Source organism: Tursiops truncatus, chromosome 19, assembly GCF_011762595.2.
Source record: "Tursiops truncatus isolate mTurTru1 chromosome 19, mTurTru1.mat.Y, whole genome shotgun sequence".
NCBI lineage: Eukaryota > Metazoa > Chordata > Mammalia > Artiodactyla > Delphinidae > Tursiops > Tursiops truncatus.
In genome coordinates this window covers 58,451,714-58,474,782 of record NC_047052.1, presented here as the reverse complement: position 1 = coordinate 58,474,782, position 23,069 = coordinate 58,451,714, and the positions used below count along the sequence as shown (strand labels likewise).

The window sequence follows — 23,069 nt, the reverse complement described above, 5'->3', positions numbered from 1 at the left end:
CAGGCGGGAGAGAGTCAGTCTCGTTTATGCTTCAGAAAGACCAGGTTGGGGTGGGATGTGAGACGCACCGTGCGGGCAGGGAGCTTTGTCAGGCCTGATGGGGGAACCAGGCACAAGATCGGGCTTGGGCCAGGGCTGTGGGCGTAGAGGGGAATTAGTGTGGGAACTGGCCACAGATTGTTGTCGAAATCTTGGCTTCCCTGTGCACCGAGGCTGAACAGAAATACGGAGACAGGGATTTTGGAGGAAGAGAGAGATGGCTTTATTTTTCTGCCAGGCAGAAGGGAAGACACAGCTGGCTAGAGCCTCAAGAACATGGCACCCCTCCTTGAGAATCAGGGAAGAATTTATATGTGGGGCTCCCGCAGTCTGGGGTATAGGATAAGGATAAAAGTAGTGAAGGTCTTGCATTCCTCCTTTCTTCTGCATTATTTCAAAACAGTCATAGCTGGCATCAGGCTGCGTGGTAATTGGGGTCCAGTAGTCTGGTAATTGCATACGTTTGCCTCTGGTTTATCGGCGGTGACCTCGTTTCTGAAATGCAAAATCTATAGGGGGCAATTTGTTATGAGGGGCGTATAGAATGTAAGTGCCGGACATAATAAGGTTAGGGAGTGAGAGGCAGGGGATGTAACTCACACGGAGTCAGGGGTGATGGGTGCCGAATGTAAATTACATAGTGTCAGGGAGTGAGGTTAGCTTTGTAAAGTACAAATCTAGTTACTACAAATGAGTGACAAAGGAAAACAAGGAGTGATTAACTCTTTCAGACCAGGTTATGTTTCTTCTCTAGCCTGTTCGCTGTTCCTTTTGTTTTCCTTGTTCTCAGGGCAGGGGAAACTTCATTTCTACTTTTGCTGCAACAAGACTGGAAGAGCAGATGACAGTCACTGGGGCACAAGGAGGGTGGGAGCCTGGGAGGCCCCAGTGTTACCGAACAAAACTTTGGGCCCCTTGCCCGAGTGCAGTAAAGCCAGTCTACTGACACTGGGTGTGGTGGAGGAAAGTGCAGCTTTAATTGTAAAAGTGCCAATACAAGGAGGCCAGGTGGCTTGTGCTCTAAAACCCCAAGCTCCCTGAAGGATTTCAGTAAAGCAATATGAAAGGCCAGGTGAAGGAGGGGGGTCGCAGGGTATGTGATCAGCTGGTGCACAATTCTCTGGTTGATGGTGAGGTAACAGGCGGTTAACATTATAAATTCTTAGGCGCCAGAAGCTCCGGGGCTACATGTTCATGATCATCAAGTACTTAAGTTCTTCCACTTGGTGGTGGTTTTAGCATCTGTAAAACAACTCAGGAAGCGTGCATCAGATACTGTTATCCAGGCACTTCAGAGAGGAGCTACAGCAGAGCATGTGGGGGAGGGTTCTGCCCTGGGAAGGCCCCGTAGGGTCCTCCTGCTCGGTTACACCCTGTGCCTGGGCTGGGCAACCTGGGAAGGTGGGGCTGCTCCTGGGTGTGGGGAGCTGCGGGCCTAGTCCTCTGAGGGGCCTGTTAGCCCCCAAGGTGAGATGGGGATGCAGTGGCTGGACGGAGGCGTCTGGCCTGGGAGAGGGGTCAGGGCTGGAAATGTCACTGGAATCATTGCAGGGAGGAAGAGGAAAGGCCAGTGGGGGCAGGTAGGTCACAGCAGACTACATGCAGGTGACTGTGGTCCTGTTGGAAGCAATTCAGAGCCAGAAAGGAGTGGCCATTAGGGACTCAGCTCCATTCTCTTGTTCCTTTGTAAAACCGCTGTGTCAGAGTTTGAGACACCGCCAGGAGACGTCTGGGCCCAGTGCTGCCATGGCTTCATCAAAGGGCCCAGGGGGAACAGAGAGCCACTGCAGGCCCCGTCCATGTCCGCACTGGGAATGAGCCCCATTGGGGCTCCTGGGCTCACAGACTTGAGGGAACCTCTGTCCTCAGGACCAGTCTTCCTCCCTCCTCTCACCTGCTGGTCAGAGGCCCAGGAACCCCCAACCTGGCTCCACCCCCGGGGCCTGGATTCAGAGGCCCAGGAACCCCCAACCTGGCTCCACCCCCAGGGCCTGGATTCTGGGACAGCTTAAGGGTAAGCAAGCCCTTCATGCTCCTTTATCTGCCTGGGGGTAAGAATGTCTTAAACGCTGCAATTGACTGATTATGGAGGGCTGAGTGTTTCCAGCAGGTATGTGTGGAAAGATGAGGCATGAAGTTCCTTTGTCTGCAGGGTCTTCCCAGCATGAAGATCTGTGTGTTTCCCCCGGCCAGTGAGCATCCTCCCAGGAAGCCCAGATCCAGGATTACGAGGGCAGAGGCTCTCCCCTTGCTTATCTGTAACTTCCCACTCCCACAGCAAGGCTGTGGCTGGCTCCCTGGCTCCCACCATCTGCCATTTATCTGTGCATTGCTTCTTTCCAGGTTACATGTGCAGAGGTTTCAGAATTGTTAGCTACTACAGCCTGGAAAGAACTTCGTAGAATAAAGCCCACTGTTTATATACGGTCCTTTTGCCTTCAGTCTGCAGATTCCATTCATTGCCAAAGGTGACTTAGGTCAGCACCTTTTATCCCATCCCCTACAGTGAGTTGTTTCCATATATTTCTAATACAGTTGGATTCTGTGACATTATGTATTCCATCCTGCAACACTCCTACATCCTAAATAACTAAATTTGAATAGATTATGATTGGCCCCTTGGGCTATGCACATCTATGGGTTTAGACAAATGCATAGTGACAGGTATCCACCCTAGAGTATCACATGGACTACTTCAAACCCCCCACCCCATGATCTGCTTATCATCTACGTAGCTTTGCGTTTCCCAGAATGTCATCGATGGGGTCATACTGTGTGCAGCCTCCGCAGACTGGATTCTTTCACTTAGCAGTACATAGTGAAGATTTATCCATGTCTTTCCATAGGTTGGTGGTGCATTCTTTTCTGCTGAGTAGTATTCCACTGCATGTGTATGGGAGGAAAAACAATTTTCCCTCTACTTTTCTAGGTTCTTGGTTGAGACCCCCTGCCCCTGTAATAAAAGACAGATTACCAGGAGAAAAGCAGAAGTTTAATAACATGTATAACTTCTGAATACAGGGGGGATGCCACGGAAAACTGAATCACTCCCTGAAATGACCAAAACCATCCCCTTAAATACCGTCTTCAGCTAAAAACAGAAGAAAGATGCTGGGGAAGGGGGGAAGGCCAGTTATGGCAGGTTATCATGCAAAGCATAGTAAACAAGGGTATGATTGTTTGCACATTTAAGTCAGGACTTCTCCATTGAAAAGAGTTATTTAAGATTTTATTATCCTTCTATGTTTGGTGCAAAGAGGGACATACCCTTATAAGTGGAGATTTCTCTATTGTAAATGTCCCTCATAAAACGGCAATCTCAGTTTTCTGAGATTTTTTAAAAATAAATTATTTTATTTTTGGCTGTATTGGGTCTTTGTTGCTGCGTGCAGGCTTTTCTCTGGTTGTGGCGAGCAGGGGTTACTCTTCATTGCAGTGCGCGGGCTCCTCATTGTGGTGGTTTTTCTTGTCGTGGAGCACAGGCTCTAGGCATGCGGGCTTCAGTAGTTGTGGCCCGCGGGCTCAGTAGTTGTCGCTCGCGGGTTCTAGAGTGCAGGCTCAGTAGTTGTGGCGCACAGGCTTAGTTGCTCTGCGGCGTGTGGAATCTTCCAGGACCAGGGCTCTAACCCGTGTTCTCTGCATTGGCAGGCGGGCTCTTAACCACTGAGCCACCAGAGAAGCCTTTTTTCCTTTTTTTTTTTAAGCAGACCAATAATCCTTATGCCAGAGAGACATATTTTGGGGTGGCATATTCTACTCGCCTTGACATGGATGTACCCCAGTTTGCTTATGCATTCATCTTTTGAAGGATATCCTGATTTCTTCAAGTGTTTAGCCATTATGGACGTGCTGCTGTGCATAATTGCATCCTTGTTTGCATTTGGACATAGATTTTCAAAGCAGTTGCCTAAATACTGGAAGCATGATTGTTGGAGCCCCACATGAGACTTGTTTAGCTTTGGAAAATCTGCCAAATTGTCTTACAAAGTGGCCGCACATGCATCCCCCCAGCTATGAGGGAGAGTTCCTTTTGTTCCTCGCCCTCTAGCAATTGGTATTGTCATAGTTTTGGAGCTTAGCAGTCCTAATAGGTGTGCTGTGATAGCTCATGATTTTAATTTGTAGTTCCCTAATGGTATGATGTTGAGCTTGTTTCTGTATGACTTTTACTATCTGTTTATCTTTTTCGGCGGGATGTCTGTTCAGATCATACTGTTCATGTTCATGCTGAGAGGAGCCCTGTCTCCTCAGGACCTGCTGGGGCTTTGGCTTCTGGAACACGTGGGGCTGAGTCCACGCTGATGGCCGAGCTTCGGGACAAGCTGGGGTCAAGTCCACACTAACAAAAGCCGGGTCTCCTCAGGACCCACTGGGGCTTCAGCTTTGGGACACTGGGGGGTCCAGTTCATGCTGACAGGAGCCTGGTCTCCTCAGGACCTGCCGGAAGGTGATGCCGCTGAGGGAAAATGTGAGGAAAAGTGGGGAGAAGGTTCCTGTGCGTGGCTGACCGCTGAGGGTGTCTGTCTTCAGAGGACCCAGGAGAGGAAGGGCTTGATATGGAAAACTGGGTTTTTGGCCCCTTTTGCGTGTGGTGTAGACAGAGTGCAGTGTTGTTCTTTGGTGTGTGGCATCTGGTTTTCCCAGCATCGTTCATTGAGGGGACTGTCCTTGCCCTGGTGTGTGTTCTTGGCTCCTTTCTTGTGAATGAACTGACCGCATACCTATAGGTTTATTTCTGGGCTCTCTGCTCCGTGTGCCTGTTTTTGTGCCAATTCCACACTATTTTGGGACTGTAGCTTCATAATGTAGTGTGAAGTCACGGAGCGAGATGCCTCCAGCCTGTTCTCCTTCCTCAGGGTCGCTTTGGCTCTTCTGGGTCCTTTGTGGCTCCACACAGATGTTAAAATCGTTTGTTCTGTTTCTATGAAATGACATTGAAATTTTGGTAGTGGTTGCGTGTATGTGTACATTGCCTTGGGTAGCATGGACATTTTCACAATATTTTCACCCATGCGCACGGGATATCTTTCCATTGATTTTTGTCTGTTCAGTTTCTTTCATCAATGTCTTAGTTTTCAGTGTGCAGGTCTTTCAAGTCCTTGGTTGAATTTATTCCTAGTTTTTGGGGGGATGAGATTATAAATGGAATTGTTTTCTTAATTCCTCTTTCTGATAGTTCATCATTAGTGTATAGAATCACAAATGATCCTGCAGTTTTACTAAATTCATTTTTTTAGTTCTGACAGGTTTTTTTTGGTGGTTTTATGTAGAAACCTAGAATTCAGAAATCCCACTGTTTTCCTCTACATCCAGGTCATCCACTGCACCCAAGACCTAGTGGCTCCTAATATTATCTTCCCACGGTGCCTCTCAATACCATGTGGACAAAGTGATTAGCATCACCACTTTGGTTGAATTTGGTCTGGGTAAGAAGTCTTGACCTCTCTAGCAATGTTTGATGGCATCTCTGATTTTATGGCGTGTTACTGACATGGTTGTATTGAAAGGTATTTTCTAGTAAATTTCAAAAAGTTTAAATTTTAAATAGCAATACAAAGTTTTCTACATTCACACCAAATACTACAGTGTGTTTTAGCCAACACAGGGCCAGTCTCCCAGGGAACCAGGACATAACCCCAAAATGAGGGATCATGATGGTTTCCACATTATAATCCTACCCACAGGACCACTTCAGCTTTCACCAGCTGCCCCAACTTTGTGGAAATGTCTTTTTCCATTCTAATCCAGGTTTCTTTTTCTGGAACCATCACTGGGCTTTCCCTCATTTTAAAAACCTTCATGGATTGAAAGTGTACAAGATGAGTATGATCTCGTGGCTTTTCCTGTATGGCTTCTTTCACTTAGGATGTTTTCAGTGTTTATCCATATTGTAACATGTATCGTTTTTTTTCATTGTGATTGAAAACACATAACATTTATCATTGAAGTCATTTTAATTATACATTTCTATAGCATTAAATACATTCACATTGTTGTAAAAACGTCCTCATCACCCATCTCCAGAACTTTTTCATTTTCCCCAAGTGAAACTGTAACCATTAAACACTTATTCCCCTCAACCCCTGGCAACCTTTGTCTACTTTGTCTTTGAATTTGACTTATCTGGGTACCTCATACTAGTGGAATCATAGAATGTTTGTCCTTTTCGTGTCTGGCTGGTTTCACTTAGTATAATGACTTCAGGGTTCATCCACATTGCAACCTGTGTGAGAATTACCTTAGTTTTAAAGGTTGAATCATATTCCATTGCATATATACTACACTGTACTTATCCGTTCATCTGTTGAAGGATATGTTGTGTTGTTTCCACCTTTTGCCTACTGTGAATAATGTTGCTATGAATATGGGGTACAGATATCTGTTCCATTCCTTACTTTCTAATATTTTGGGTGTATACCCTGGAGCAGAATTGAGGGATCATACGTTAATTCCATGTTTAAGTTTTTGAGGAGCCGCCATACTGTTTTCCACAGCAGCTGCACAATTTTACTTTATTCCTTCATATGACAGAATAATGCAGCTTATGGATCTACCTTATTTTGCTTATCCATTCACCCGTTGGTGGACATTTTAATTGTTTCTACCTTGGGTTATTGTGAACAGTGTTGCTATGAATATTGGTGTATACGTTTTTATTTGAACACTGTTATCCGTTCTTTGGGTATATATCTAGGAGTAGAGTTGTTGAAACATATGATAATTACATTTTTATTTTTTTGAGAAAATGCCAAATATTTGTACACATAGATTGCACCATTTTACATTTCCATAAGTAAAGTTTAAGGGTCCCATTTCCCTACATTGTTGCCAACATTTGTTATTTTTATTTTTGATGTAACCATTCTAGTGTGTGTGAAGGGCTATCACATTGTGGTTTTAATTTGCATTTCCATCACGACTACTGATGTGTGACATCTTTTCATGTGTTTGTTGACCGCTTGTATGCCTTGTGTGGAGAACAGTCCATGCAAGTCCTTTGTGCCTTTCAAAAATTGGGTTGCCCCTTTTACTGAGTGGTAAAAAGTTCTTGATATATTCTGGATAAAGTCTCTTATTAGATATATAATGTGCCTATGTTTTCTTCCATTCTGTGGGCTGTCTTTTTACTTTCTGGAGAGCCTTTTTTGATGTACAAACGTTTGTAATTTTGAGGAACTCCAGATTATCGGTTTTTTTCTTTCATTGCTTGTGTTTTAGTGTCAGATCTAAGAAACTATTGCTAAATGCAAGGTCATGAATCCCTTGGTTTATTCCAGAGTACCATCATCCCTCGGTATCCACTGGGCTAGGGTTTAGGTCTGGGGTTTGAGTCAGGTCAGGGTTTAAGTGTCAGGGGTCAGGGTTTGAGAGTCAGGGTAGAGGGTCTAGGGGTCTGGGGTTAGGGTGTTCGGGTTAGAGGTTAGGGTTCCTTAGGGTTAGGGTTAGGTTTAAGCATAACTGGCTCCCATTGTCCTCCCTTTATCTTCTCTAAGGTCTCCAGGATGGATAGGATTTGCCCAGGGTCACACATGAGTCAGGGAGGTGAGCTGGACCACTGTCTTTCTATCCCCCAGTCCTGGGCTCTGAGAAAAGAGTGAAATTTCTGTACTGTCTCTGAGTGTTTCACATCGAACGCGATGTCAGTCACGGGTTGTGGAGGGTGCCTGGAGTCATGCATGGTTGCATCCTTGTTAACAGTGCAGTCATTCCTGTCCTCCCATCTGGGAAAGGTGGTGTTGGCCCTGCTCTGCCTGGGCAGCCCCAGTTCCAGCAGAGTGCCTAGACAGGAGGGCATTCAGTGGACATGTGTGGATTAATGCAGGACTGGGTGTAGCAACCTGCCAGCCCCCTGGCTACTTGAGGGCTGGTGGGACCCTCCTGGGGCTGCAGGCATCCTTTGTCCCATCTGAGTGGGTAGCAATAGACAATCAAGTCTCAGGCAGGACAATCCTTGGCCTCTGACCATTCAGGCAGGCATCTGTGGTCCTCTAGCTCAGTTCAGCCTGGGCCCTGTCAAGACCTCACGGACAATTAGTGAGCTGACCATGCTGCTGAGTAATGGAACAGCTACCTGCGCAGTGTAGACATTCCTTTAAGATGTTTCAACTACCAACATCCATGTGGTTGAGAAAAGGGCCTCCCCTTCAGAGCCTTCGCAGCCTCGTAGCCTGCCAAGAGAGGTAATAACCCTCTAAATATTTGAGTGTGTCCCTGACACAACCACCATACAGCACACCATGGCCCTTCAATCCTTTGTCCTCTTAGGTGTTAGAAATTTTTTTAATGGAATTTTATTAAGAATTTATGTTCATCAAGACAAGCATTTTAGTGTCTAAAAGCAACCCATGGGCAGAAAGAAAACATTTATAGTATATTTATCTGACAAAGAACTTATACCCATGATATGTTAAAAAGAACTCCTACAAATCAGTAACCTCTTGCAAATTACACAACACATAAAAAAACTGTACAAAAAGAGTTGAACCCTTCTCACAAGAGCATGTCCAAATGCTTAATAAACATAAAAAGATGTTGATCTTCATGAGCCACAAAGGAAATGAAAATTAAAACACCCACAATGGAAGATGATATATTTGTAATACAGTTGCATGACACAAAACTAGTACACAGAGTATAATAAAGTATTTCTGAAAATCAAATCAGTAAGACAGACTACCCAATAGAAAAATGGGCAAAAGACTTGAACAGGCTTTTCACAGAGAAGAAAATCCAAAGAACCAATAAACCAGTAAAGGTGGTCAACTTCCCCCATCATCAGGGAAATACAAGTTAAAAACCACAGTGAAATATTACGATATAATGACTAGTCAAGTAAAGTCTACCAATAACAAGTGTGGGTAATAATTTAGAACTAGTTGTTAGAAAAATTTTGACATTCATATTCATTAAGAATCAAAGTTATGGGAGAAACTGGGCCTCCCAATGGGAGGTTCACACTGAGACTGGATTGTCTTGGAGAGCCATATGCATCCATGTGGCCTCTGGAAACCTGCCAATTATGGGTTCCATGGCATGGAATAATTCTCGAGCCTCCCGTTACTTCATTGCACAAGTGTCCTTACAACCCTAGCATTTGGTTTCTTCCCTTAGAAAAGGAGAGAGAAGAAACTGGAAAAGGAGCAGTATTACTTTTCAGGGATGGGTAGTTAATATGGCCAGGGAGATGGCATAACTCAAGGGCTCCCACCTCTCAGGGGCAGGAATGAGGTCTGTGTGTCTTCTGACGGCACACGGGCTGTTTTGGGCCATCCTCTGAGATGTGAGGGCCTGATGCCCAAGGCAGGAGACTTGAGTTTACCAACAAAAATGATCCTGCCTTTTCAGCAAGTGAAAGAACTTGCAGTCTTGGGAGGACTGTAAGAGCACTGGATGAGTCGCTGCAGCCCCTGACCCTAAGTGAACCCCTTTCTTCCTTTTGTGTCAGATTCTGTGCTGTGCAGTGAGCTGTCATTGACATAGAACCTGCTGCTTTCTCCCAGCCAGCATCTATTCTCATGTCCAAGCCTAGTGCCTCAGTTTTCCTTTGGGAATTACATCTCACCTGCTTCCAGTCCAGATAGTTCCAGAAGGATGACCCCATGTTCCACCCAGCTCGAAGATGGGTTTACAACCCACATCTAGCCAGTCCCATTTTCCATCTTCTGGTGATTGGTCAAGGAAGAGAGTTAAACCCAAGCCAGGCCAAAGGTATTCAAAACCATGACTTTTCTTAGAACCCAAGAAAAGAGAAAATTTTCTTGGAAAAAGGATGGTGGGTGGTTGTCAGCCTAGAATTTCTGTTGGCCCAAGGGCAGTGAGAGAGCCTGTGCCTGTGAATGGAGTCTCCCAAAGGCACTGAGCAGGACAAAGGTTTGGAAAGAAATAAGGTCACACAGAGACAGTGTGAGACACTAGACCTGCCAGGTCCAAACTCATTCTTCAAGTTGCCACTTGCAAGTATTAAATTATTTCTACCCTTACAATAAATACTAATTTATTTTACTTCCGTAAGTGTGTCCAGTCGCTGGGAAAAGAAAAAGTCCTGGTTGATTCATCTCAGTCGATAATCCCTGACCCTTCCTCAGGTGTCCTCACTGGGTAGGCGTGGCTGGGGGAGGTGAAGACACTGGGTGAGGTCATATACTAGGGGAGCTGCCAAACAGCTCTGTCCCTGCTCCTTCCCTGTCCCGGGAGAGGGAAAGCCTGGAACAGTGATAGGATAGCCAGTAGGGGAAGAGGTTCCTCAGTGGTTAATTGGCCTTTTTGTGTTTTCCTTCATTTAGGGTCCATTTTGGTAATGTGTTTTTACAAAGAAATCCCCCTTCTCCTCTAGACTTCCAGTTTGTTACAGTAGGTTTCTCTTATTTGATGTTTAACTTTTCCTGTCTAATTTTCTACAGAATCATCACAAATAATGAACAAATATTGATACTTTACTATTAACTGAGGTCTCTATTCATGTTCCCTTTGTTAAACCTTTCCTTGTTCCAGGGTCTGAGAGGACATGGGGTCATCATGTGTGTTTAGTCTCTTCTGGGCTCTGACAGTTGCTCAGACTCTCCTTGTTTCCATGACCTTGACAGTGTAGGGGAGGGCTGCTCAGGTATTGTATAGACTGCCAGGCGCTGGGATTTGCTTGGTGATTTTGTTGTAATTAGACTTGGCTTTGAAAAAGCAGACCACAGAGGTAAAGTGACTCCTCTTCACTGTATATCAAGAGAACAGGCTCTTAAGGGAACTTCTTCCTTATATTCTTAACTTTGGTCACCAGGCTGAGGTAGTGTTTGTGAAGTTTTCCCACAGTGAGGTTAATTTTTTCCCATGTCCATCCTGTGTGTCTTATGTAGGAGGCAGTCATAATGCAGAAGCCACACTTGAGGAGAGAGGGGTGAGCTTCACATCCTTGATGGACAGCTGAGTGGCTATATACATTGTTTAGAAGCTTTCTGCACAGGAGATTTCTGTTTAACACCATTCATCAAAAACTATGTAATTTATTTTTAGCAGTTTGAACACGTGAATAATTATTGTAAACTTTTGGTTATAATCCAGCTCTACATTATTAGACTGCTTAGTTCATTCTTGCTTTGGCTGTTGAGAGCTTTTTCCATTTGCTCCTGTTTTCATTTTACATAATTTTTCTTTTTGGGGTTTTTTAAATTTTTGGTACCTCTTTACTTTCTGATATTTTAAGATTATCCTGTTTCATATATTTACTGTCTCAGTCCTAGCATCAGCCCTTTCTTCAAAGAGCCCTTGTTCCTTTTATTAGAGAATGGTATTAAAGACTTACATGTTGGAGCTGAATATGCTCAGCTGACAGTGCATGGAAATATATGCATGTATCCCAGCCTGTGCATATACACATAATCATAAAGATTTCCGTGTGGAACTATGTGTGTCTCTGTTAGGCTAAAGAGAGTTTATACTGATGTCTCCAACCGGATCTGTTATGACATGGATATTGCAACCTTCCTTTGTTTGTGACTTCTCACTCCAGTGGTAAGAAACCTGGTTTCCACCATTTGTCATGGCACATGTATACAATGGAATATTACTCAGCCATAAAAGGAAACAAAATTGAGCTATTTGTAATGAGGTGGATAGACCTAGAGTCTGTCATACAGAGTGAAGTAAGTCAGAAAGAGAAAGACAAATACCGTATGCTAACACATAGATATGGAATTTAAGAAAAAATAATGTCATGAAGAACCTAGGGGTAAGACAGGAATAAAGACACAGACCTACTAGAGAATGGACTTGAGGATATGGGGAGGGGGAAGGGTAAGCTGTGACAAAGCGAGAGAGAGGCATGGACATATATACACTACCAAACTAAGGTAGATAGCTAGTGGGAAGCAGCCGCATAGCACAGGGAGATCAGCTCGGTGCTTTGTGACCGCCTGGAGGGGTGGGATAGGGAGGGAGACACAAGAGGGAAGAGATACGGGAACATAGGTGTATGTATAACTGATTCACTTTGTTATAAAGCAGAAACTAACACACCATTGTAAAGCAATTATACTCTAATAAAGATGTAAAAAAAATCAATAGAAAAGTGAACCTAAAAATAAATAAATAAATGCAGTGCTTGTTCCATCCGATGACTGACGTAGTAGTGTCAGTACTGTTAGCTACTACTCCCCATGGGAAAGAACTTACAGAGTCCACCGTGTATGTACGGCATATTTTGCCTTTGGCCTACAGAGTCCTCTCATTGCCAAAGTTAACTTAGGTCAGCCCATTTTGTCCCACCACCAACCGTGAGTTTTTTTCATACTTTTCTAAATCAGTTAGATTGTTTGTTACATTCTGTATGCCAGTCTTTGACACTCCCATACCCGAAGTAAGTAAATTTGAATAGATTATAATTTACTTGTTGGGTTGTAAAAAAATCTGTGGGTGTAGACAAATGCATAGTGACAGGTATTTACTACTAAAGTATCATACGGACCTTTCAATCACATATTCCATAAACTGTTTACCATGTCTGTTTTGCCTTTTCTAGAATGTCATATAAATGAGGTCGTAGAGTGTGTAGCACTTCAGACTGGGTTCGTAAAAGAATATATTAGCAATGTAAGTGTTAGATTCATCTATTTTTTTTGCACGGGTTGATGATTCATTCCTTTATATCTCTGAATATTATTGCATTGCATGTATAGGAGAGGAAAAATAATTTTCCCTCTACCTTTCTATGTTCTTCATTGAGATCCCCCTTGTAATGAAAGGGAGATGAACTGGAGAAAAACAATCAGAAGATTAATATATACCATGCATACCTTCTGTATACTTGAAAGATACCCAGGAAAACAGTCTGGCCCAAGCCATTACCGTAAAGGCTACCTTCAGCTAAGAACAGAAGAAAGACGTTAAGGAATGGAGGACGCCATTTAAGGGAGGTTTTAGGCAAAGCACAGTAAACAAGGGGATGGTTGTTATGCAGATTTACAACCAGACCTATTTCATTGACAAGCTTTTTTTTTTTTAATATTTATTTATTTGGCTGCACCAGGGGTTAGTTGCGGCATGTGAGATCTAGCCCCATGACCAGGGATCGAACCCAGGCCCCTGCATTGGGAGTGTGAAGTCTTAACCACTGGACCATCAGGGAAGTCGTGACAAGTCTTTCTTGATATTTAGTCATCATTCAATTCCTGGTGCAGAGAGGGACATACCCTTACAAATGGAGATACCCTTAATAAATGTAAATTTACCTCATAAAAGGGCATTTTCTACTTGGTTTTCAAAAATTCTCCTGGGTCTGCTCTTTTTTAAATTAATCAGTCCAAAATAATCCTTTTGTCAAAGGGACATATATTGGGGTGGTGTATTCTACTCCCCTTGACATGGATGTGCCCTAATTTGCTTATGAATTCATCTACAGAAGGACATCCTGATATCTTTAAGTTTTTAGCCATTATGCATAGAGCTGCTGTGCATTACTTGATCCTAGTTTTTGTTTGAACACAGGTTTTCAAAGCAGTTGTCTAAACACAAGACGTACACTTCTTGGATCCTAAGGTAAGACTATTTAGATTTGGAAAAAACTGCCAAACCATCTCCCAATCTTGGTTGTACATGCATTCCACCAGCATCTTGAGTATATTCTTGTATGCTTGTTTTAGTATCTGTTTATCTTCTTTGGCCAGGTGTGTGTTTCAATCTTTACCAAATTTTAATGGCACTGTTTGGTATAATTTGAGTACAAACCTTTTATCAGATATGTGTTTTGGAAATAGTTTCTTCCAGTTTGTGGTTTGTCTTTTGGTTTTCTGAATGAGTTCTTTCATAGAGTAGAAATTTTTAATTTTATAAAGTCCACATTATCAATTATTTTTCTTTTGTAGATTGACTTTTGGTGTTGTGTGTTTAAAACGCATCACCAGACCCAAGGTCATGTAGATTTTCTTTTTTTTTTAATAAATTTATTTATTTATTTATTTTTGGCTGCGTTGGGTCTTCATTGCTATACGTGGGCTTTCTCTAGTTGCGGCAAGCGGGGGTTACTCTTCATTGCTGTGCGCGGGCTTCTTATTGCGGTAGCTTCTCTAATTGTGGAGCATGGGCTCTAGAGCACAGGCTCAGTAGTTGTGGCTCACGGGCTTAGTTGCTCTGCGGATCTTCCTGGACCAGGGCTCGAACCTGTGTCCCGTGCATTGGCAGGCGGATTCTTAATCACTACACCACAAGGGAAGTCCTAGATTTTCTGTTTTCTTCTAGAATGTTTATAGTTTGGTAATTTAAACTTGTCTGTGGGCACTTTTGAGTGAATTTTGGTTTACGTTGTAAAGTTTGTGTCTACATTCATTTCATTACATACGGTTTCTAATTAATTGTTAACCGTGTTTTGAGAAGATACAGTGAGATACTCGGCTCCATTTCAGTTTGGATTTCCAAACTTAGTATAAACAGCAGAACAGCATTCAGGATGAGGCCTCTGGGTTTGTGAGTGCGGCACTCCCAGTACTTCTCTGACGTCCCACAGTGGGCGCCGAACACACCTGTCTGACCCTGGGGGCACAGGTGCATCCAGCCCACAGACTTTGCTCTGTGACAAGCTGACGGGAGCTTTGTCTCCTGTCGGGGCTTAGGTTTCTGGACCACGGGGCAGTGTCTATACTGACTGGAGCTGGCTTTTCTCAGGACCCACTGGTGAGGAGATGTCACGAGAGGAAAAAATGAGAAAGTGTGGAGAATCCTCCTGTGCAGCTGACTGCGGGGTAGGTGGGGTGCATCTTCAGGGGACTCAGGAGAGAAAAGGTTTAATGTAGAATACTGTGGGCTTTTAGTTAGTTTTATGTGCAGTGTAGATGGTGACCAGTGTCATTCTTTGGAGTCTGGTGTCTGGTTTTCCTGGTTCTGTTTGTTGATGGCTTTAGGTAGAATAAACACTTTAATAATAGTAATTTTTCTGATGCACGAGCATGGAATATTGTTTTCTATTGTGTCTTTAATTTCTTTATCAATGCTTTATAGTTTCCTGAGTATAGGTCTTTCATCTCCTTGGTTGAATTTATTCCTAAATAGTTTGTTCTTTTTGATGGAGTTGTAAATGGGATTGTTTTCTTAATTTTTCTTTCTGATGGTTCGTTGAGTGTATAGAAACAAAACTGATTTGTGCGTATTGATTCCATGTTTTGCAACTTTACTGAATTTATTTTTTTAACATTTTTTTTGAAGTAATGTGAAAATTTTTAATGCTAAAATCTCACTGTTTCTACTGCATCCCAGGTAATCGCAGGACCCAAGACTTGGTAGCTACTAATATACTCCTCTCGTGATGTCTTTTTTAAAAACAAATTTATTTCATTTATTTTTGGCTGTGTTGGGTCTTCGTTGCTGTATGCGGGCTTTCTCTAGTTGCGGCGAGCGGGGGCTACTCTTCGTTGCAGTACGTGGGCTTCTCATTGCAGTGGCTTCTCTTGTGATGCATGGGCTCTAGAGCACAGGCTCAGTAGTTGTGGCCCACGGGCTTAGTTGCTCCACGGCATGTGGGATCTTCCCGGACCAGGGGTTGAACCCGTGTTTCCTGAGTTGGCAGACGGATTCTTAACCACTGCGTCACCAGGGAAGTCCCTCTCACTGTGCCTCTTAATACCATGTGGACTCCTACAAAGGAAATACCAGTCACAATTTTGGTTGAACTTTGTCTGGGTAAGTCTTGGCCTCTACAACAAAGTTTGTTGACTGTCTTATCTGATTTTCTGGCATAGTACTGACATGCTTGTTTTGAAAATTAATTTACTTTCCAGTAATTGAAAATGTACAGAAAAGTTTCAGTAATGGCAAAAGTACTCACATTTGCCACTTCACAAAATGCTCACAAAACCATGACTCGTTCTGGAGAAGCCATGGGATAGGGAGAGGGACACTCTCCTGAGGAATCAACACATAACCCCTAAATGAGGAAACCATGATGTCTACATTAGAATTTAATACTCAAATTTCGCCTGTTGTCCCAACTGTATGAAAATGTCCTATTCCCTCCCGATCCAGTTTTCTTTTTCTGGACCCATTACTGAGTTTCCCCCTCATTTGGACAACCTTGATGGATTTGAAGCAGGCAAGATGAGTGTGGGATCTGGGTGGCCTTTTCTGCATGGCTTTTTCACTAAGAATGTTTTTAATGTTCATTTATGTTGTAAAAAGTATCAGCACTAAACTTTTGTTTCTTTGTCGTTAAAAATACAAAACATGCCATTTACCATTTAATTCATTTTACGTATACAGTTTTGTGGTATTAGCTACCTTCATATAGTTGCACAAACAAGTTAACTAACATGTGTACCTCCTATGTGCATGGGAGATACCCAGGAAATTGAGTAACACCCTGAAACGGCCCAAGACATCACCTTGAATACCGTCTTCATCTAAAAGGAAAAAAAAAGGAAGGGTATAGCTGTTTCTGTCTACATTCATTTGATTGCCTATGGTTTCCAATTGATTGTCGTATGACTAGTTTTGGAGAAGTCATGGGATAGTTGGCTTCATTTCAGTTTGAATTTCCAAATTTAGTGGATTCTGCAGGCTTGATACAAGGTTTAAAAACTTGATATTGGATCAGGACATCCCATGGTGTAATTGGTATTAATGGTTTGTTCAACAGTTAAAGTTCTGTGTGATATGAGTACAAACTGGAGTAATCATGGTTAGTTTCTATCTGTTATACATTTGACCCAGGATGAAAGGACAAGAAAAATAAGGCCTACTTTATAAAAGTGTCTTCAAACTAATTGATGGTATAATCTCAACCTAATTTTTTAAAAATTTATTTCATTGAAGTATAGTTGACTTACAATGCTGTGTCAATTTCTGCTGTACAGCAAAGTGATTCATATATATATATATATACACACACACATTTACTGTTTATTACATATATACATATGGTTTATTACAGGGTACTGAATATAGTTTCCTGTGCTGTACAGTAAGACCTTGTTGTTTATCCATCCTATATATAATAGTTTGCACCTGCTAACCCCAAACTCCCAATCCTTCCCTCCCCCATCTTCCCCTTGGCCACCACAAGTCTGTTTTCTATCTCTGTGAGTCTGTTTCTGTTTTGTAGATTCATTTGTGTCTCATTTTAGATTTCACATATAAGTAATATCATATGTTCTTTGTCGTTCTCTGTCTGACTTCACTTAATATGATAACCTCTAGGTCCATCCATGTAGATGCAAATGACATTATTTCACTTTGCTTTATGGCTGAGCAATATCCCATTGTGTGTGTGTATATATATATATATATATATATTTTTTTTTTTTTTTTTTTTTTTTTTTTTGCTGTACGCGGGCCTCTCACTGTTGTGGCCTCTCCCGTTGCGGAGCATAGGCTCTGGACGCGCAGGCTCAGCGGCCATGGCTCACGGGCCTAGCCGCTCCGCGGCATGTGGGATCTTCCCAGACTGGGGTACGAACCCGTGTACCCTGCATCGTCAGGCGGACTCTCAATCACTGCGCCACCAGGGAAGCCCCCCATTGTATATATTTACCACATCTTCTTTATCCATTCATCTGTTGATGACATACGGGTTGCTTTCATGTCTTGGCTATTGTGAATAGCGGTGCTATGAACATAGTGGTGCATGTATCTTTTCGAATTATAGTTTTGTCTTCTGGATATGTGCCCAGGAGTGGGATTGCTGGTTCATATGACAATTCTATTTTTATTTTACTTATATTTTGATAAATTTATTTATTTTTTATTTGTGGCTGTGCTGGGTCTTCATTGCTGTGTGCGGGCTTTCTCTGGTTACGGCGAGTGGGGGCTACTCTTGGTCGCAGTGCGTGGGCTTCTCATTGCATTAGCTTCTCTTGTTGGGAGCATGGGCTCTAGGCACTCGGGCTTCAGTAGTTGTGGCATGTGGGCTCAGTAGTTGTGGTTTGTGGGCTGTAGAGCGCAGGCTCAGTCGTTGTGGCACACGGGCTTTGTTACTCCGCAGCATGTGGGATCTTCCTGGGCCAGGGCTCGAACCTGTGTCCCTTGCATTGGCAGGCGGATTCTTAACCACTGTGCCACCAGGGAAGCCCCAGCAACTCTATTTTTAGTTTTATTAGGAACCTCCATGCTTCTTTTCATAGTGGCTGCACAAATTTACATTCTGACCAGCAGCGTAGGAGGGTTTCCTTTTCCCCACACCCCCTCCAGCATTTATTTGTAGATTTTTATTGATGACCATCTTGCCTGCTATGAGGTGATACCTCATTGTAGTTTTGATTTGCATTGTTCTAATAATTAGCGATGTGGAGCATCTTTTCATGTGCCTATTGGCCATCTGTATGTCTTCTTTGGAGAAATGTCTACTTAGAACTTCTGCCCACTTCTTGATTTTTTTTCAGTTTTATGAGCTGTTTGTATATTTTAGAAATTAGGCCCTTGTTGGTCACATCATCTGCAAATATTTTCTCCCAAACAATTAGCACAGTTGCTGGGACAGCTGGATACCCACACGCAGAAGAATAAAGTTGGACCCTTACCTCCCTCCCCATCCCGTATACAAAATCAACACAAAATGGATCAAAGGTCTAGATGCAAGAAACAAAATTCTAAAACTGAGAGAAAACATGAGAGTAAATCTTCATGACCTTGAATTTGGTCATGATTTCTTAGATCTACCAAAAGCACAAGCAACAAAAGACAAAATAGATGCATTGGACTTCCTCAAGATGAAAAACAGTTGTGTATAAAAGGAGCAAGGAATAAGATAATCCACCATCCAAAATGGCCCAAGCTGTTTGCAAACCACGTATCTGATAAAGGACTAGCCCAGCAGCCAAGCCCCTGGTGGTCCAGGGGAGTGTCTGTGCGGCCCCTCCCGTCCTCGGTGATCAGGGGATTTCAGGCCCCACAGCACCCGAGGGGTGGACACGGGTCATCCTCAGCACCCTCAGGGAGTGAGTGCTGGATGCTTTTGAGCCCAGATGCACTCCCATTACTGCCCTCAAAGGCTGAAGGCTTCAGCATGCCTCCAGAAGGACACAGAGTATTTGCAAGTCTTTGAGAACCAAGAGAACCGTCTTCACTTTTCTGAAAAGGGCATCTTATTACTTCACAGCGTGACCATTTTCAATCTGGCTCTCAGGGGTGCCCTCCCACCTCCCCGATTTCTCTGAGAGTGGCCATGGTGGTTTGGCTGTCCCCAGTCCCCACACCAGGTGACAAGGCCAGTGGGGCCAGAACCTGGTGGTCCTTAGCTTCGCTGGAGACTAACCCAGACTCTCAGCCTGCGATTGAACGTGGACGCCCCTGCTTCTCCCCGTCACCGATTGTCATCTCCTCCTCTGTCTCTCTTCCTCCTGCTTTTCAGTCTCAGATTTACCTGCTGGTCACCACTCACAGCTCCTGCAGAGCCCAGAGATTTCTCCTGGAAGGAAAGGTTCTGGAAAATCAGAGGGATAAATAAAGGATGCAGCTGATTCCCGCCTTGTGCTGATGCCCAAGAGGGTGATGAGAATGAGTGTTTTCATTAGAATTTTAAATCTTTCAAGTAATAGATCATTGTGGGGGCATCCTGTGTCTTTCTGCCCATTTTACTAATGTCATTCCTGAATTTTAATGCAGCAAATAATTTATATTATAAATATGCTGGGGGAGATCTATTTTTAAAATGTTAGAGGTAACTCCAAGGGTTTTTTACAACAAACAAGGACATAGAACCCTGTTTCCAGACACTGGCTGAGCGATTCCTACCCTGAGCCTCAGTCTCCTGGAGGGCAGAGTGGCCATGGCCCTCCTCCTGCAGGTGAGCCTACACAGGCACATCCCACGTGGGACCACCGCCTTTCAGAATCTTAGAGTGGCCAATGGCAGGCAGCTGGCTAGAGTTGCGGACAAGAGAAAACTGCCCAGCAGCCTGGGACAACCCCGGGGTGAGGCCTTAGGAAGGGTCAGTGTCAGGTCATTAGTTAGGGCCAGCATATCAGGGCTGGAGTTAGGACCAGTGTCAGGGCATTAGTGAGGAATATAATTAGGGCGTTAGGTAAGGAGTCAGGTCATTAGTTACAGGTAGAGACTTCATCGAGACCTTAGTTAAGAAGAACATGGGGGCTTCAGTTAGGGACAGTGTCAGGACGTTAGTTAGGGCCAGCAACCAGGCCTTAGGGATAGTGTCAGGACCTCAGAGAAAACTTGAGGGCCGTAGTATAAGACAGTTCAGGCCGTTAGTTAAGGACACATCAGAGACTTTCTTAGGGACATATTCAGGGCCTTAGTAATGGACAGGATCAGGACGTTATTTAGTGACAGTATATGCTATGAGGGACAGCGTCAGGGCCTCAGTTAGAGATAACTTAGGGCCTTAGTAAGAGAGAGTTCAGGCCGTTAGAGATATCGTAAGAGACTTTCTTAGGGACATATTCAAGGCCTTAGTTATGGACAGGATCAGGGTGATAGTGTCGGATATCTCAGTCTATTAGGGTCACCGTCAGGGACTTAGAAATAGTTCAGGCTGTTCCTTAGGTATATTCTCATGGACTTAACGCCAGAATCAGAGATGTAGGTATGACCAGTGTCAGGGTGTTATCGTGAGTTGTCTGCAGCTATTAGGGACATCGTCAGGGTATTAGGGAAAGAGGCAGGCCATTATTGTAGACAGTGTCAGGGCCTCAGGTAGAGACAGCATCAAGGCCTTAGGAAGAGCATCAGGGCCTTAGTTAGGGACAGTGTCAGGACCTCAGAGGAAACTTGAGGGACTTAGTAAGAGACAATTCAGGCTGTTAGTCAGGGACACCTCACAGACTTTTTTAGGGACATATTTAGGACCTTAGTAATGGATAGGATCAGGACATTATTTAGTGACCACTTAAGTTCTGAGGGACAGCATCAGGGCCTAAGTTAGGGAGAGTGGCAGGGTCTTAGGGACAGGGTTAGGGAATTTGTAAGTTATAGTTCAGACCATTCATTAGCTTGGGACAGCATCAGGGGCTTTGTTAGAGAGAATGTCAAGGCTTCAGTTAGAGATAATTTACAGGCCTTAATTAGACACAGTTCAGGTTGTTACTTAGGGACATCTTCAGAGCCTCAGTTAGCGACAGCATCAGGGTGTTAGGGAAAGAGTCAGGTCATTATTATAGACAGTGTCAGTGCCTCAGGTAGAGAGTGCATCAGGGTCTTAGGGACATACTCAGGGCCTTAGTTATAGACAGGATCAGGGCATTATTGAGAGATATATGAGGCTATTAGGGACAGCATCATGGTGTTAGGGAAAGAGTTGGGGCTCTTATTATAGACAGTGTTAGTGCCTTAAGTAGAGACATCATCACAACCGTAGTTAGGAAAAGGGTCAGGGCCTTGGTTAGGGACAGGGTCAGGCCTTAGGTGAGGGCATCTAAGGCTATTAGGGACATCATCAAGGCCTTAGACTGGGTCAGCATCAGGGCGACCAGTGTCAGGGCATTAATGAGGGGCAAAATTAGGGTGTTAGTTAGGCAAAGAGTCAGGTCATTAGTTACAGGTAGTTTTAGGGCCTCAGGTAGAATCAGCATCAAGGCCTTAGTTCGGAAGAATGTCAGGGCCTCAATTAGGTTTAGCATCAGGACGTTAGTTAGGGCCAGCAACAGAGCCTTAGTTACAGACAGTGTTGTCAGGACGTCAGAAATAACTTGAGGGCCTTAGTAAGAGACAGTTCAGGCCGTTAGTTAAGGACACTTCAGAGACTTTCTTAGGGACATATTCAGGGCTGTAGTAATGGACAGGATCAGGGTGTTATTTAGTGACAGCCTAGTCTATGAGGCAGAGTGTCAAGGTCTTAGGGACAGGGTTTGGGTCTTCATAAGTTATAGCTCAGGCCATTAGCTTGGGATGGCATTAGGGGCTTGGTTAGGGAGAATGTCAAGGCTTCAGTTAGAGATAACTTGAGGAATTTAATTAAACACAGTTCAGGCTGTTACTTAGGAAAACTGTCAGGGCCTTAGTTAAGAGTAGTGTCAGGGCGTTAGGGACAAAGTTAGGGTGTTAGTTACAGAAAGAGTCAGGTAGTTAGTTACAGATAATGTTAGTGCCTTAGGGAGACATAGCATCAAGTCCTTAGTTAGGAAGAGCGTCAGGGACTCAGGGACACTATCAAGACATTAATAGGGCCAGCCTCAGAGTGTTAGGTAGGGCCATTGTCAGGGCCTTAGTTAGGAACAGCATCAGGGCCTCTGTTAGAGAAAACTTGAGACCCCTAGTAAGAGACAGTATAAGTGTTAGTTAGGGACAGTGTCAGGGACTTAGGGATAGCATCAGTGCCTTAGTTATTGAAAGTATTGGGGCCTACGTTAGGGACAGTGTCAGTGTCTATTTAGGGAAATGTCAAGGCCTTAGGGACAGTGTCAGGGCCTTTGTTAGGGCCAGTGTCATAGCGTAATTAGGGAAAAAGGTAGGCCATTAGTTAAAGACAGACTTAGGGAATTAGGAACAGCGTCATGGCCTTAGTTAGGACCAGTGTCAGGACCTTAGTTATTAACAGCATCAGGGCCTACATTAGGGACAGCATCAGCATCTAGTTAGGACCAGCGTCAGGGCCTTAGTTAGGGACAGCGCCTCAACCATTATGAGAATAAAATATTCTGATGCTTATAAACTACCAAGTCTCTGTATTTCATTTTAGCAGCCGAAGAGCTGGCTGAGGATAAATGTCTCTGAGCTTGAGTACCTGTCAAGAGAAAACTTCAAATCTCAAAACAAAAGAGAAAATGGGCTGGAAATAAACAGAACCAAATAATTGTGGAACAACTAAAAATGCTATGACATATACATAATTGGTACAGCAGGAGAAAAATAGAAAACAGAAAAAAAAATATATATATATATATATATTTTTTTTTTTTTTTGCGGTACGCGGGCCTCTCACTGTTGTGGCCTCTCCCGTTGCAGAGCACAGGCTCCGGACGCGCAGGCTCAGCGGCCATGGTGCGCAGGCTCAGCGGCCATGGCTCACAGGCCCAGCTGCTCCACGGCATGTGGGATCTTCCCGGACTGGGGCACGAACCCGTGTCCCCTGCATCGGCAAGTGCACTCTCAACCACTGCGCCAACAGG

The 23,069-nt window shown here is 43.8% G+C and overlaps 1 long non-coding RNA gene across 3 annotated transcripts in view; it reads right to left on the bottom strand.

Annotated features, from left to right (window-relative positions):
* Window positions 1-250: 250 nt before the first annotated feature.
* LOC141277176 (uncharacterized) overlaps window positions 251-23,069 on the bottom strand; it is an 80,045-nt gene continuing 57,226 nt past the window's right edge. Inside the window, exon 3 of one of the 3 annotated variants that reach the window (XR_012328123.1) lies at window positions 251-534. This is a non-coding gene — a long non-coding RNA (uncharacterized lncRNA). Of the gene's footprint in view, window positions 535-15,536; window positions 15,652-17,293; window positions 19,430-23,069 lie in introns of those variants that run through there. The other 2 variants (XR_012328122.1, XR_012328124.1) reach the window with 2 other exon arrangements.